Below are 15,792 nucleotides of genomic sequence, written 5' to 3'. Positions count from 1 at the left end.
AGAGTATCCGCCCGTATCGTTCGCTTTCTCTTGGAGAGAAATAATGTGCGGCGGAGCGTTGAAAGTTAAAATGATTATTACCGTTCATCAAGTGACCATAAAAGTGATCATCATTCTGCACGTGGTAGTAGATACTGTGCTCTATTATGGTTTTAGTGACAGCTCATTAGTGGAACCGCCGAAAATAGTCGAATGTCACTTTGGAGAACGTGGACCATTTGGTCGGGATTGAGAAATTCACGCCCCCACCTCCTCCACCCCACTTCTCAGGTGATTTGATGAAGTGTTGCAATTTAGTCACGATTTATTTGAAGAATCAATTCTTATTTTTTTTATATATCGATAAATGATGGCGCCTATCATCATCGCTGCCGGGGTCACGTGAGCAGAATGGCTAAACGTCGACTCGTAGCCGCGTGACATTCGACGCGTTTATCACGAGCTGAGAAAAGTGCCGTGTTAATGAATTTGTTGCACTCCCTGCTTCAGATGCTCTATCCCCGCCGCTGATTGCACGCTCCTGTGACCAAATATTAACAATGATTGAGCGTGGTCCGTGTGTGTGTGTGTGTGTGCGCGCGTGCGTGCGTGCGTGCGTTTGAGCGTGTGTTAGCAGACACGTCGCTCTGCAGATGCCGTGCAGAACGACCGTGCGTGTAAAAACAAACATTTGCATGTGAATGATGGTGCATAAAGAGACCCTTCCATACTCCAGTCATCTGTTGAGTTATCTTTTTTTTTGTTACCAGAAATCTTGCCAGCATTGCCGGGAAATCTGTGCATAAGGTATGGCCGTCCTTGTTAAATAATGACTTTGTGCAGCTGAATACATACGTACATCTGCTCGGTGTACAATTCCAGTACCTGTAATATGACCCACAAGATGCTTGCACAGACGGGCAGGGAAAGTTGGGATAGCGTGCGCTTTGTGTAATTGATGGCGGCACGTCGCCCAGGGCAAAATGGGTAAATGGTTATTCATCTCGCTTGCCGGAGACAGATTCACGTGAGATGCAAGAATTTTCAAGTTGGAATGAACGCAAGCGGGTCATCTTTACATCTTCTTAGAAATACTGTCAAGCGAAAATGGACCAGTGTTGACAGTCCATTGTCCAGACTCGGCCATCTCTGTAACTCGTTTAAAGAGACGTCATTCAGGTCGAAAAATACATATGTACGTAATTGTTTCGTAAGATCATTTGGTTTTATTTACTTTCACATTTTTTCATATCTTGTTTATGAACTCTTGCTGCCATGTCCGTCTGCTGGGCGAGTCAACCGTTGAAACAGAGCCGTTATTGCTCGACGGGTAATTTATTCGGATAATAAACTTCCTGAGATGTTCGCCAATAAATTCTCGACACCAACAGCGGAATACAGTATTTTACATTTGGGTCATAACGAATACACGGGGAAAGGATTTGTTTAAAGGGTAGTGCAGCGCAAATGGCTTTGGGTGCGAGATGTTAAAGCGCTTTCAGGGCTTTCCGCCAGCAATGTCGTGATCACGCAATTGTAGGGCTGCACCTTTACTGCCCTTACACGCGTTCAAAACCAACACAGCAATGTTATTGGGCTAAGCCATACGTTGACAAACGTGGTTATACTAAAGCAAATAATAGAATCGTTTCCCAGCAGATATTTAGTCGTCAACAACTCGTCTGACGCCGAGCAAAACAAATCTGTTTCGCAGATAAAGATGTATTGCTTGGCATTTTACACTGAGTAGCTCAAACATATTGCAGCGAGCATTCAACAATGTTGCTTTGGCATGATATATCATGAAACTTGTACTTTTCACAAGACCAAAACAATAAAATGTAATAATACTTCACAGCCCTTTGCCTACCCATGGCTGAAGGCCTTCCCCACGCTTTATTTTTTACCATACTTTACCACTCTGGTCAAGGTTATTTGGAGGTTTGGGGGGAAGGCGGGCGGAAGGGTGGGTTGACAGGACCAGTTCAGATATCATTTGAAGCTGAAGTTACCCTTGGTCAGTGCATTACAACAACAACTGTCATCCGCGACTAAGTGACGGTCACGTCAACACGGCGTTTGAGCCATGCTTGTTGCACTTTGAAGCCAAGTGAAGTGTCGAAGGCTCGCTGCTGACAGGAGGTCAGGGGACAGACCCAGGTGCCATGGGTTGACTGACTGAGCTGACTACTGGCAGATGCACCACCTGTGCTCCCCACTGTGCCAACTTGCTGCATTTTAGCCGCTCAGCATCCCGCTCCTTGTTGGGAGGGTGACTGCCTCCAACTGCTCAGTAGCGTTCTTCACGAGCCTACTCCTCCACAGAGGCCGATCTTGACACTGCTGGTACCAGCAAGTCCACTCAGCTCCACATCCTTCTGTAGCACATCAGTCCATTTCTCCTCGAGTCTCATGCCACATCCGGTCAGTGCAATAACAACTATGCCACCAACCACTTCCACCCAAAGAAGCTACCGTGAAGTGGTCAGGATACGACCGTACATGTGCGGTTACAAAGACAAGGCACAGGAATATCAGACACGGCAGTGACATTTTTCTGAAGACAGTAATTAAGAAGAAAAAAAAAACGTATTTCCTTTGCCCCTGCTGGTAAAGCAAATGTTTGAACTAATGTCTTTTTGGAAGCTCTGTGGCTGGCTGCCTTTTCATTACAAATCATTTAGAGATGCGGTGCGTGAAGACGTTCATATCCTGGGGCAAAAACAAAAAACCCCGCTCCATCTGTCCAGAAGACTTTATAAGGAAACACTTAGTAACACAGGCTGGACATGGGAGTGGAGCAGATGGCTAAATGCTGAGACCATAAAATTCTTTCCAGCATTTTGCATGACAATGCAGCGGGCTTCAGTAGATGGCGGGAGAGGGTGGGGGGGATGAGAGGAGAGCTTGAAATAATGAAATGGAATGTTGGAAGGCGACTGCAGCGCCGAGGGGGGTACCGTAAGAGTATATAATTTGTCATTTTGCTGAAATGCACGTAAGTCACGCCCGCCGCAGAGTGGCAGAGAGTTTAATTACTAGATGTTAAATGTCTGGAAATTGGGAATGTCGGAAAGTCGTACGCTCTGCCAAGTGTGAAGTGAGGAAGGCTGTTCCTTGGCGCTCGCTTTGTCGCATGGGTGGAAAAAACCCGATTTTTCCAGCGGCAGGCATCGGGTTTTTTCTTTAATACAATTAAACCCGATTTCGGAGAATTAAAACCTGGTTTAAAGAATACGAAACTCTGATAGGCTTAGGCTGCTTCCTCGTCGGTGCTGCTATCATCGTACTCGGGGCCGTCGGGCACGGGGTAGTCGTAGAATGCGGCGGGCAGGTTGGTCTCGATGAACACGAGGAGCTTCTCCACAATCGTGGGCGCCAGTGAGTTCTTTAGCTTGGAATGGATGAAGCCGATCGTTGAGAAGTGCGGTTCTGCAATTAGAACCAATTAAACCGGATTTCTCCCAATCTCAGATGATCGGGTTTAATATAAAAAGACAATTAAACCCGATTGTAAAAAACCCGCCTGTGCCACCCTTGCTTTGTCGTGAATGAATTGGCCGTTGCTGTTGTGTTGTGTGTTGGGTCGAGTGTGGGGAGTGGTAGTGTAGCGGGTAGTGCGCTGCGCTATGAACCTGGCGACCCGGGTTCAGTCGCTACTCACTGCCAACACCAGTGACGATTATCTGAACCGGTCCTGGGCCTCCCCTAGGTCACCTCAAGCTCAAATGAGTGTGTGAACATCGCCACTCGGGAGACAAAGGCGGCCGAGCGTGGTGCTGGCCACCCAAGCCCCCTCGTGCGCCGTGCCAGCCTTCATAGGTGCTCGCTAACAGCACTTGCCCCAACAATCTGTTAAGGCTATACGGGGAATCTTTTTCTTTGTTGTGTCGATTGCCATCTTAAGGTAATTGTGCGTCGGGACGGATTTGGCGACTAAATATGTCTGGCCTTGCAGGCTAACGCGGACGTACGGAATGGAACGCTGTGATTGTTTTTTGCGATTGAATCCTTAAGTGTGTTGTGAAATGATGTTCTGGAAATGTGCGACTTGATTTTGGCCGGGCAAAACCCGCGTGTTTAATGGCTTTGAACAAGAAAAACTTGCAGTGGGGTTTGTGGTTTGAGGTTATATACACTGTGGCCTTTTCATGGGGACCTTTATGGGACATTTAGTTGTTCACCCCCTTGCTACAATTCCTCTGATACGTGTGGCATTGTCTCTTTGTCCTGTTCGCCTTTTGGCGTTCTCTGGTCTGACACTGGTGAGAGACTCGGCCATAAAGAAGGCTGTCTCTGGTGTAGGCCAATCAGTTTCAAATACAATGCCACATATAATTATCAGAGCGTGTTTGCTTGCATGTTCTCACCGCAAGTACGTGCGGTTAATGCAGACTTGATTCCTTGCAAAAGGTCTCTATTTGGTGTTTAAACTTCTCTTAATACCTGTTGTATTGCCAGAAAGGGTAAAACCTATTCTTATTTTTCATACTGTGGGCTTCATTCTTCACAAAGTAGCATATTGCGTGCTGTCACAGTTACGTATATACTCTACGTAAATGCATCCCCCCCCACCACGTGCTTTACTAAACGTAATTAGATAAGATATATATTCAGATATGCAATTGTTTGCTGTGAAACAAGTGTCATTATTAGCTGTGACCGTCAAGTGATGCATACCGCAACACGCAAATACTGTACGTTATGCATAAAAACATTTTTTTAGAGCTGTGCTGTAGACCTGTGACTAGGCGTTTGATAAAGTTGTTTTGAAGCTTCAAGACAGTCAGAGCGAAATATAATGCTAAGAAAACGATTTGCTTGACGCGACGGATGCTCCTGCTTGTGCGGTGGTGCACAGGCACCAACGGACATAGACAGAACACCATCGGTGACGCTGCCTTAAATATAACAAGCAATATATTAGGCGACTTTTGGGGAATTGCCCTCCTTTTCCATAAGGAGGGCCATTTGGGGCATTGATTGATGCGTCGCATGTTATATTTTTTACTATTTTGCCCGTTTATTTATGCCAATTTCATATGGCAAACACATTAAAAAAAAATGTTTTTTTACACAACACCTAAAACATAATGGTATGCAAGAATGTGCAAAAAAAAGCTATTTTAAATAATGATGATTGGTGATTATCTGACGTTTTTGAAACTCTGGTGCCCCCTTCCCCCCCCGAAGCCGCCGGATAATCGATGAGCGACTTTCTTTCCTCTTAAGGCCACAGTGTTATTGACGATGGTGTCGAGGTGTTTGTTTATGTTTTTGACTAGATTAACAAGCGTTCGCTGTTTCAATTGGCTATTTTTTATTTTCGTGGTATCGCCGATTTAAAAATTAACTAAATCCTTGCTTCTCAACGTGTTAATTCAACCGAGGCGTTCATTCTCATGGCGTCACGTGACCACGATGCGAGAGGGGGGGCTCTCTTGTATATCATCATCACGTGATGACGGTGAGCTGTTTGGAAATTGATGGAGCCAAAGATGGTTTTGCGTAACCGAGAACAACTCGATGGAACACCAACGTAATTGTTGGCAAATATCACGAAAACAAATTAACACATCCCCCAATAACAACGTGTGGCCTTGAAGTAAAAAGAAAATACGATGGAACTTTTTCATAAGGCATGGCCATTACCCAAAACGTTAATAATTATATACTCATTTCGTTTGGGGCAGTGTTATTGACGAATGCAAGTATTGTTCTTGTTTTGTGCTTGTGCGCATCACTGCCAATGCAGCAGCAGCATCGCCAATACCTTTTTTTTGTTTAATTTCGATGGGCAACTGACTCGTTCCGTTTCTGAAATCTCACAGCAGATTTGCTGCAAGTACGAAGCTTCCTTAATTGCAATTAAATGTTTGCTCCTCGCTGCAGCGGCGATAAGCAAGCTGCCCTCGCTCCGGTCGAGCTCCGGTTGCCCTCGCCCCCTAGGATTTGTCTCGAGCGCCGGGCGGTAATGGAATGTCCTGCTTTTGCGCCGTCAGGAGCGGAGCCACAGCTGCTTGCGTCGAAGCTGGACCCGAGGCGGACAGGAGGCGAAGGAGTTGTGAAACCGTCAGACACCACTGCGTCCGCAGAAAGTTTGGACCTCGTGGTGGAGGAGCAATCCCCGGGGCCTGCTGCGTCATTCGGTGAGACGGACTGCCATTATCTGCCGTGGCAGCGAAATTGCCGACTCGATTGCAATTGCTGCTTCTTGGCACGTGATTTTTTTTTTTTTTACAATAACACCCCGCGTGTTGCTGAAACACTGGAGACCCTTGCGACGCGAGTAAATAAAAAATCCATGCCCTCTGCAGAATGCTCGTGATAAACAAGTGATTTATTTTTGCTCAATGCATTGACAGTGACGTTGGTTTTGCACAAAAGGAAGATGGTGACTGTCCGATGCACAATAGGAGAATGTGACATGGCACGGTTCTTTCAGTGCTGACTTTCTTCTGAATACGACCCATTATAGATTCAGAAAATCTCGCGTGCGGAGATATGTTGAGCGAATTTGTAAAGTCCATAGATTTCATTGACGTGTCCTGGGTTTTTATGTTATATATTTGAGCCAAAAGCTCTTTTTAGATCGGCATACCTCAACATGTTTAAAGTTTACATAGTAAGTGGAACTGTGATTCAGCATACCATTGTAAGGGTTATCCCCACTTGTAGCACATTGACCTCCCCATATAGCTTTGACTTTGAGGATTGCTCAAGATTCAGTGCTTTAGCGAATTCCTTCGACTGAGCAAACAAACCATTTCCTCCTCAACAACATTAACTTTCGCTTTGAAATTCTGGCTGTGGCTCTAGTGGTGTACGAGACTTTTTTTAGTGGCTATTGGAGGACCTGAACCAGATGTCATCGGTGAGGTCATTTGGATTACAGGGACTGCTCTACTTACGAACGAATTGGGTTCCAGTGGTCTGTTCGTAAGTCGATTTGTTCTTAAGTCCAACTTTACTCCTTTCGATTCCAAACATGTTGTACGGCATGTACACTAAACACGGGGGATGGCTTTACAAGTTGTATAATCTCCTGTAGATGTAGATGCCACTGGTTATTCATGTTCTGCAGATGTAGATGCCACCTATTGTGCAGCAGTTGAACTGGACATGCGGACAGGTTTGTTCGTAACTCTGAAAATTTATCGGTCGAATGTTCGCAAGTAGAGGAGTCCCTGTACCTGTAAGCGTGGGGGGGTGGGTGGGCTGGGGGGGAGGGGCTGAGTTCTCCAGTGGCCAATGGGAGCAAGGCATGGAAAGACGTGGCTCGCTTGTGAGATAAAACTTCGAGAGAGTCAAGACTTGGCTGTCCCCTGGTGGTCTCCTTCAGTGCCAGGGTCCAACTACGTTACCCCTGGGGGGGGGGGAGGGCGGGGGGGCTCACGGTGTTTTGTTGTTGCCTTGGGTTGGCTCATCCAGTCCCAGTGCTGCTCGGCTCTTGCCGCATCAGGCAGCGCAGCCCTCTTCTCCCAGGGTGGCTGCAAGGCACCGCGAGAGAGCCTGTCGCTTTAGTGGTGCCCTCTCCGCCACACGTGGGTTAAAAGCACGAGTCGATGCAGTAGCAAGTTCCCCGCGCGGAAATATGCGCTGGCATGTGTTTTCTTTGTTGTTGCAGCAAAGTGAAGTGGATGCAATCCGAACATTGTCTCACGATGTTGATGAATGGGGTTAGAATAACAAATTGTGTTCGAGTCAATTGGAAGTGGCAAATACGCCATTGGAGCAAACCCACCTGAAAACAGAGTAAGGTGGGGAATTCCTGAACGAGTAATAACAAATAAAAGCACAGTCCTACTCTTGTTGTCTCTGTAATGCTATACCGGAGTACAATGGAAAAAAAAACTAGTGGAGTTTAGTCAAATGTTGACTCGGCTTTCATTCTCTCCGGTGTCAATAAACCGAGTAACATTTGTGGGATACCAAGAATGCTCATCCAATACACATTGTCCCTCACTGTAGGAATTTGCAATTTCCACCAATGGCTCCGGATCACCAGTGAAAATGGGGACCGCTCCAGGTTTGTGCAGCATGATGGAGCGTGGTCGGTTCCTTACGCACGACGGGGTCACGGGTCAAATTCAAGCTGGAACGTGTTTTTTGTAATGTTTGCGAACTTTTAATACTTTCACTATCCTGGTTGATGGTGGCACACGCGCTGTAATCCAGCATCGTGGAGGCAGCGAGGGATGGTGGATCACACGAACGTTATGAAACTCCTTTACAGCGGGCGTCGCTGTGCCATAAACCCCGGCTTTCCAGGAGAAGGCAGCACAGCAAGCGTGGACTAATCTCCATCTGTTCAATCTGCACAGGATAGAGTGCCCTCATCGCACGCATGGGTTTTCTCTGGGTGCTCGGATTTCCCGCCAGACGTGTACTAACGCTCATTGATTGGCCGATTACACCTTGATATTTAGAGGATCACAGAGCTTGGGCAGCCGTTGGTAGCGCCGGCTCGCTGCTCGACTGCGATTCCTCCTCGCGCCTCCGGGTCGTCCTTCTCCGTCTCTTCAAGAGCGAGCGAATGCCGTGCGGCGGCGGTGCATTACAAGTTTAAATTATTATTATTTTCACGAACAACAATGCATATCCCGTTCGTTTGTACATCCAAGTCTACAATGATACGCCCTGATGTGTCATTACGCCCCGTGACTGTACAATCCGCATAAAGTCAACCGTTACAGCTTCCAAAAGCCAAGAGAGCCAAGCGTGGCAGAATCGGTTTTTTCCGACGAGACATTCAACGGGGTCACACATTCTCCAGGGAAAAAGATGAGGTCGTTCGGCAGCCACTTCTTTGCCCTGAGGCACACACCATTGGATCAGTAAACCAGAACCATGGTTCATAAGCCCGTTTGTTTTTTCTTATGAAAAAAAAAATGTGTTGCGCATTACTGCGTTTGTTCTTAAGCAAGTTTCTCGGGTGTTCGATTTAGCGTGTAGTTTTATTTTTGGTTGATAAAGAGTTTTATTGTATACTGAGCGTACCGGATGAATAGTGTGGAGATTTCACGAGCACAGAATATAGACAACTCGCAGAATGTAAACAAAGAGAGTGATTCATATGGAGTGATTAATAGCCATGAATGAGTGCTGCATAACTTTAAAAAATACAATCCTGAAATAAGCATGATTGTGTGCAAACATATATATGCATTTGTTAAAAAGTGTATATACTGCATATTATCCCTCTATACATACGGTATTATTAGTTTATGAATTACATTTGCAGCACCTTTATTCATATTTACATTAATTTCTCTGGCGTTGTAAATCGTGAAATCAAATCAGATGTTTTCTGGTTATTCCTGCAAAGTGTGAGGAAGCATTGGACTTTGATTTATTCATAAGCAGATAAGGGAAATCAATGCGCTACAATTTGAAATGCATTAATTTTTTTGTGTTTTCTCTGTAGATTATGAGATTAAAGCCAAGCATAGCTTGTGTTTACTGACAACACAGAGGTTACTGTGTGTACTCGTTAAGTAAACTAAATGGAAATGCTCCAAGGAATTTCCCAGCTTTTGTCTGCATACGTTTGTGTATTTGCGTGTGTGTGATATTGTGTGTGTGTGGGTATATAACGATAGTGGGGGAGCGGTGGTGCAGCGGTTAGGGCTACGAACCCAGTGACCCGGGTTCGCGTCCTGCTCATGGCCAACAACAGCGACGATTATCTGAACCGGTACTGGGCCTCCGCTAGGTCGACTCAGCCTCAAATGAGTACCTGGTGCGATGTGTAAACATCGCCACTAGGGAGACAAAGGCGGCCGGGCGTGGTGTTGGCCCACCCCCTCCCTCGTGTGCCGTGCCGGCCTTTATAGGTGCTCGCTAACAGCACTTGCCCCTACAGTCTGTTAAGGCTATATACGGGGTATCTTTGTCTATAACGATCGTGTGGTGGTTAGCGGCACTGTGCTACAAACCCGTTGACCTGGGTCCGAATCCTGGCTACAACCAACATCATTGAAGAATATGTAAACCCGTTATGGGCTGTCCCTAGGTCGACTCAGTCTTAAATGAGTACTGAGACGGTGTGTAAACACGAGCACTGGGGAGACAAAGGCGGTGGTTGTGGTGCTGATCATAACGTCCACCCCGTCATAGGTGCGACATCCCGGTCTTCATATGTGCTCACTAACAGCACTTGCCCCAACAGTCTCTTAAAGGATATACGGGGGATCTTTGTCTATGTGGAAGTAAAGAGGAAGCAGTTAGTGTGGAGACTTAGAATCAAATGTCAATGAGCAATGACCAGAACCATGTAAAGTGCAACAAAGTAAAACACAATGAGACGGAAATAAATCATGAATTTCATTTAACTGTAACTTTAGGCACGACATAATATTGCTGTAAAAACAACACTATTGGCTACGTACGGTGCGAAATTAATTCTACATACATGCAAGTAAATGAAAGTTTTAAAAAAATATTGTCAGCTTTTTTTTTCTTCTTCTTCCATTGGCACGCTTTACGGCCACGTGAAAAGAAAATCCAACCGATGTGTCTACAAGGTCCAGGTTCCACTTGTACTGAGAGCGCGCGAGGCATGTTCTGACAATCCCATCGAGCTATGGCAGCGCCGATGGTGAACGTGCTGCCCATTTATCTTCACCTTATTTACGGTATGACCTTCCTGGCTGCTGACCCAGCCTTTTTATTTCATTCCTGATGCATTCTGCCGACCAATTGATAATTACCGGCTCACGTCTCCGTAAAGGATTTCTCTCAGCTCCGTGTACGCGTGCTAATGGGCATATGCTCCTGTGTGGGATTTATTCGTATTTTGGTCTATATCTGTAACGGGGGCGTGGGGGGGGTCTCTGCTATGTGGGAACACCCTGCGATGCATTTAAACCAATGCAATGTCAAGAAGAGAAATTGCTCTGTTGAATTCTGTAGTTGATTGCTTTAATGGTCACAAGTGAATGATGTGAAAAAAAAATGTTTTATTTTAATCGGTTTCATGTTGGGTTAGATCCTGTGGGCATTAATGCACCCTCCACCACCCGGCATCGTCAGGCGTTGGCAAGCGTTTCAGGTCCCTGCTTGTTGTTTTCTTGTGTTTTTACGAGGTTCGTAGAGCCTATTGCCTTCCGATGTGGAAATCGTCTGTCCTGCCCCAGTGCACACGACAGCCCCAATTAAATCCCATTCATCTCACCGCTAGCACGGGCACGGCACGGCAAAGAGCTCTGAGCTGGCTTCAAGCGCACACGCGCGTGTGCGAGCAATCCTGAAGCAAAAGTATCGGTGTCCATCTCGGATTCATCGCCTGCATCTTATTCGTAGCCACGCGTCCGCACGCATGCCTATACAGCATGCATGAACCTGTCTCCCAAATACGGGCGCATGGCACGGCCTAATTAAGTGATGCCCGTCGTGCACCTTGAGCTCTGTCATTTTCCCGCACCTCCGATTAGCACGGTTGGCTACGTGCGGTGCGAAGGCAGTTAAACATACATACATGATGGTGATGGTGAGGAGGTACCTTCATGATGAGGAAGTGGGGGATGTTGGTGATGGTGGTGATGTTGATGATGCAGCCGTCTGGAACGTTCTCCCGATATGAAGAAGCCACTGGAGCTATGCACTTTTTTTAAATCATCTAGATTGAAAACTCGTCTCTTTAGAACTCATCTCTTTAGAACTGCTTTTTGTGTTTGGTTGTTTGTCCTTCCACCGCACCTCCGATGGGCACTGTTGGCCACATACGGTGCGAGAGAAGTTCAACATGCACACATTTATATATTCGAATGGCTCAATTTCTCGACTTTGTAAAGCCCTCCTAATGTCTTTATCCCCCCCACCCCCCACCCCCGAGTTCTTTAGATTTTTTTGTTCCAATAAAAGAAGCACGTTGATTCTCATGGCAACTTTCATAGTGCTGTTTGTGGCTGCTCCCGTTCGCACTTTGGGCAAGTTGTTTACGTGCTCGGCAACTGTGATATTCTTGCATAACATTACGTTTTAGGTGTTGTGTATGTGTTTGTGTGTGTGTGTTTTAAACGTGTTTACTCAATGAAATTAGCATAAACAGACATATAAATAGACAATAAATATCCCAGTGTAAAACGTTTTGCCGTATTTACTGTATCATACTTACCACTCCAATTTCGAAGACTCTGCATGAGGTGATGTACTTAGTACTGCCACGCTCTTGTTTCAACGACATGTGTTTGACGATCACCGGACTGATGAATTACACGCACTTTTCGCCGGATCACACTGTGTATTTCCTGTTTTTATTACTGTAGTTATTAGTTGATGAAAAATGTATATAGTGCTGTATTTTCATTGTTTAAATTGTCGTATGTATTGTATAATGTGCACTGGAATCAAGCATAGCTACTTTTTGTTTGTCACGCACAAGATGCCTATCGCCGGACTGGTTGCAGCCTTGGCAACGGATTTGCCAGTTTCACCGGATTGACCCGGAACCGCCAGATGATGTTGGAAGCCAGATAATAGCTCGCCGGATAATCGATGATCAGCTGCATTTCAAGTTGGCTTCGAAACGGGTCCGTGATTGTGCGTGCACCTTTGCCTGCTGCGTTATTAAGGGCACACCGAAAAAAAAAGGTCTATGCATCATGCAGTTTTATGACCACAATAACCCGATACTGGTTAGGCCAATTCATCATGGGTCTTTAGCTGTGTATCGCTATCACATTGTGGACAAGATTAGAAGCAGAGTGGTCGGCACTTCACGGATGTGTGTTCTTTTGAGCTGTAATTGCACTTTCAGTGTGCTAGACCAACGTTATCTATTTATTAAAGGCAATAGAATGGTCTGAGATGAAGCAGCGTATTGTTAAACAAGAATACAGCAGCTATTGCAATAGTTCACAATTACAGTAGAGATCAGTGTATGTATGTAAGTCAAAGTCCTAATCTCTGAACCAGTTCTGGACATTGAAACTTGGTGCCCCAGGCAAGTTAGTATTAAACGTGGGATTACAGCAGATATCTAAAATATCGATGGTGATGGGGGAGGACCAAGTCATGGATATTACAATCCACGGGGCATCACAGCAGAGGTCAGACTTACATTCTGCGGAATCAGATTCGTGCCTTCGTGTTGCGCCACGGATTACGGGCGGAATCGGCCGCGCGATTCAGTTATCACGAATCACAGGGGAAATGCAGGTAGGTAACTAGCGGCTAAATCAATCCGCGATTAAACTAGCAGATTTGTGGAGGTTACGATTTTCAGTTGAACACAGCATGACTGTTTAAAGAACGGTTGTTTTTTTAATTGATATCCCCCAAAAAAAAAACGAAATAATTTTAGACTTTACAAATGAACCTTATGGCGGTCCCGAATAAACGGAAGTCAAAATGGTAATAAATGTATTTATTTTTGGCGACTCCGTCCTACCGGGCACGCGAACGCCGTGACCCGCCTGGCGCCGATCATTCTCTTGTCATGTCGTCCACGAGCAGCGAGGACGAATGCGCAGAAGAGCTGAACAAGCAAAACTTTGATTTAGTGCATCGTGTAGAGCTCGTCGAGAGGAATAGATTGCCGTATCGTTCGCCTTCAACGGACATGAAATTACGTCGCAACGCAGTTTATGCGAGAGCCGGGGGCTTATAGGACCCCGGGGTCCCGCCATGAGGTTCATATCACAATTAGCACAGCCAGTCTGCCCTGATGAATATTTTATTTTTATTTAAAATTTGTATTCATCACCACCGTATATTTTCCCTGCACTTCCCCCACATTGTACCGGTCTACTTCTATGGCTCACGGTTTGACATCTGTGAAGTGGTTACGAACTGCGAATGATCCCCTAATTGCAGGGATATGCAGGTGGCTAGGAGATGTTAACTACCTTGCCTGGTGTACAGGAGTGCGTGGGTTTGATCCCGGACCCTGACCATGCCTGCTGATGTATATTTGGAGTTTCTCTCTCTCTCTCTCCCCGTGGAGATGTTATTTACCTCACCTGGTATACAGGAGGTCGTGGGTTCGATTTCAACCCTGACGCCGGATGTATGTTTGGAGTTTGCATGTCTCTCTCCCTGTGGTCGCATGGATTTTTCTCCGGGTCCTCTGGTTTTTTCCTCCACATTTAGAAACATGCGATTAGCGTATTTGGCTATTATACATTTCCACGTGATGAAAAGCCACTTCCTTGAGCGATCATTTGTGCCAGGTCGCTTTTGAAAAAAGCTCTATCTCAGTCGGCCTAACCTGAAATTTGTTTTATTGTATAGTTTAGTTTATTGGATCGTGATGTATTGGATTTAAGCTGTATAACAAATGCTGTGTAAATTATATATATAAAAAAGAACTCGTCTATACTACAGGATTTTGTAAATATTCAATTTTATCCCATTGACATCGTACCTGTTCTCAACAAGGGTCTTGATTGAATTCCTTTGGTGACAATTACTGTGCAGGGTGGATGGATAGCCTTGGGAGTCAGCACAATCAACAGCGGTCCAGTTTGTATGGAGCTGACGGTGCAATTACTACAGCTCTAATTCTTGTGGTGAATTACCGAAAATGTTCCCTCCACAGTAAAGCCACACATTAATAAATATTTGGTTACTTTACCAATTGTTAAGGGTACTCGTTCCACGATAAACTAATGGATTGTAAAAACTATATTTTTTGTAACGTTTGAAAGAGCAGGCCGCTGTGTGATTCTCAATCTCAAGTCACATGTTTGTTTTTTAAATGACCTGAAAATAACTTAACAATTATTTTAATAACGCAACAACTCAATACACATGTCAATAACACCGTGGCCTCAAAAGTAAAACTATACAATAGGTGGCGTTTTGGGCCATGTCCCTTTTTCATAGGGCATAGTTGGAGACTGCCACTCGTTTACACCATGGGGCCTGCTAAGATCTACATTTTAAAATAGTTTTTATGATGAACAGTTTTAAATTGCTATATGAATAGTTAACTATTCGTAGCTAATAGGTAATACATAGCAGCTATTTTTGTTAAAAGCTGCTATGTATTACCTATCCGTAGTGGCTGTATATGGGATTTGGTCCTTATATGTAATTAATGTACAGCGTTGTGGGATGCTATTACCATATTAACTTTAAGTATTATGATTATCATCGCATGGCATCGTTTTCCACAATAGAGGTTTTTGGGTTAGATCGCGTAAATAATTTTCGTCGCGGAAGATATTTGTCGCGAAAGCCTACATGGTATCATTTACAGACAGCAGTGCCATGTCCATACACTTTCAAAAACAACCCATATCGACCAGTTGGTGTGTGACCGCATGCGGCGAAAAAGGGTATGCCGCTGCCTGTCTCCTGCACCCATTTGATTCTACGCTTTCGTGACCTTGAATCAACGGGGAAGTTCGACCTTTATCGGCCCTGCCCCTTACTCCTTCGGTCGGTGCTCTTCATTGCAAGGACCCGCGGGTCACTGGCGGCCCTTGGTGGCCTTTAGTGCGGCCCCTGGTGGCCTTTAGTGCGGCCCCAAACGTGCGACCCTCCCCGACAGTACACAACGAGTGAAAACCCCCCCCCACCCCCCGCCCCCCCCATCATCATCGTGCTACTGTAACAAACCCCCCAACGGTTTCAAATGTGTGGCGGCCCTCACACTGATGATGTCTTATCGGCGAAAGTGCCCCCCCCCCTTCCCCTCTGAAAATTAGTGAAAAATACTGCCTCAGGCCTTGCCTGCTTCCTCTTTATGCCCTGCCCTCTTACTCCTTGGGCCCCATTCCTTCCTGACTAGGCCCCCCCCTGTCGTTTCCTGTTTCCGCCCCCCTCGCCTTTCCTTTTCAGGGGCTTTCCTACTTCTTCTTTAGG

General features: G+C 45.7%; 1 protein-coding gene across 2 annotated transcripts in view; it reads left to right on the top strand.

Moving 5' to 3' along the window:
* LOC144947350 (membrane-associated guanylate kinase, WW and PDZ domain-containing protein 1-like) overlaps positions 1 to 15,792 on the top strand; it is a 320,338-nt gene that overhangs the window by 70,324 nt on the left and 234,222 nt on the right. For both annotated transcript variants that reach the window (XM_078876623.1, XM_078876624.1), the window contains exon 2: positions 5,982 to 6,128. The gene's annotated coding sequence lies outside the window, so the exon portion shown is untranslated. The remainder of the gene's footprint in view (positions 1 to 5,981; positions 6,129 to 15,792) is intronic.

This window comes from Lampetra fluviatilis, chromosome 44, assembly GCF_964198595.1.
Source record: "Lampetra fluviatilis chromosome 44, kcLamFluv1.1, whole genome shotgun sequence".
Taxonomy (NCBI): Eukaryota; Metazoa; Chordata; class Hyperoartia; order Petromyzontiformes; family Petromyzontidae; genus Lampetra; species Lampetra fluviatilis.
The sequence above is the reverse complement of the archived record's forward strand: the minus strand, read 5'-3'. Positions and strand labels throughout refer to the sequence as shown.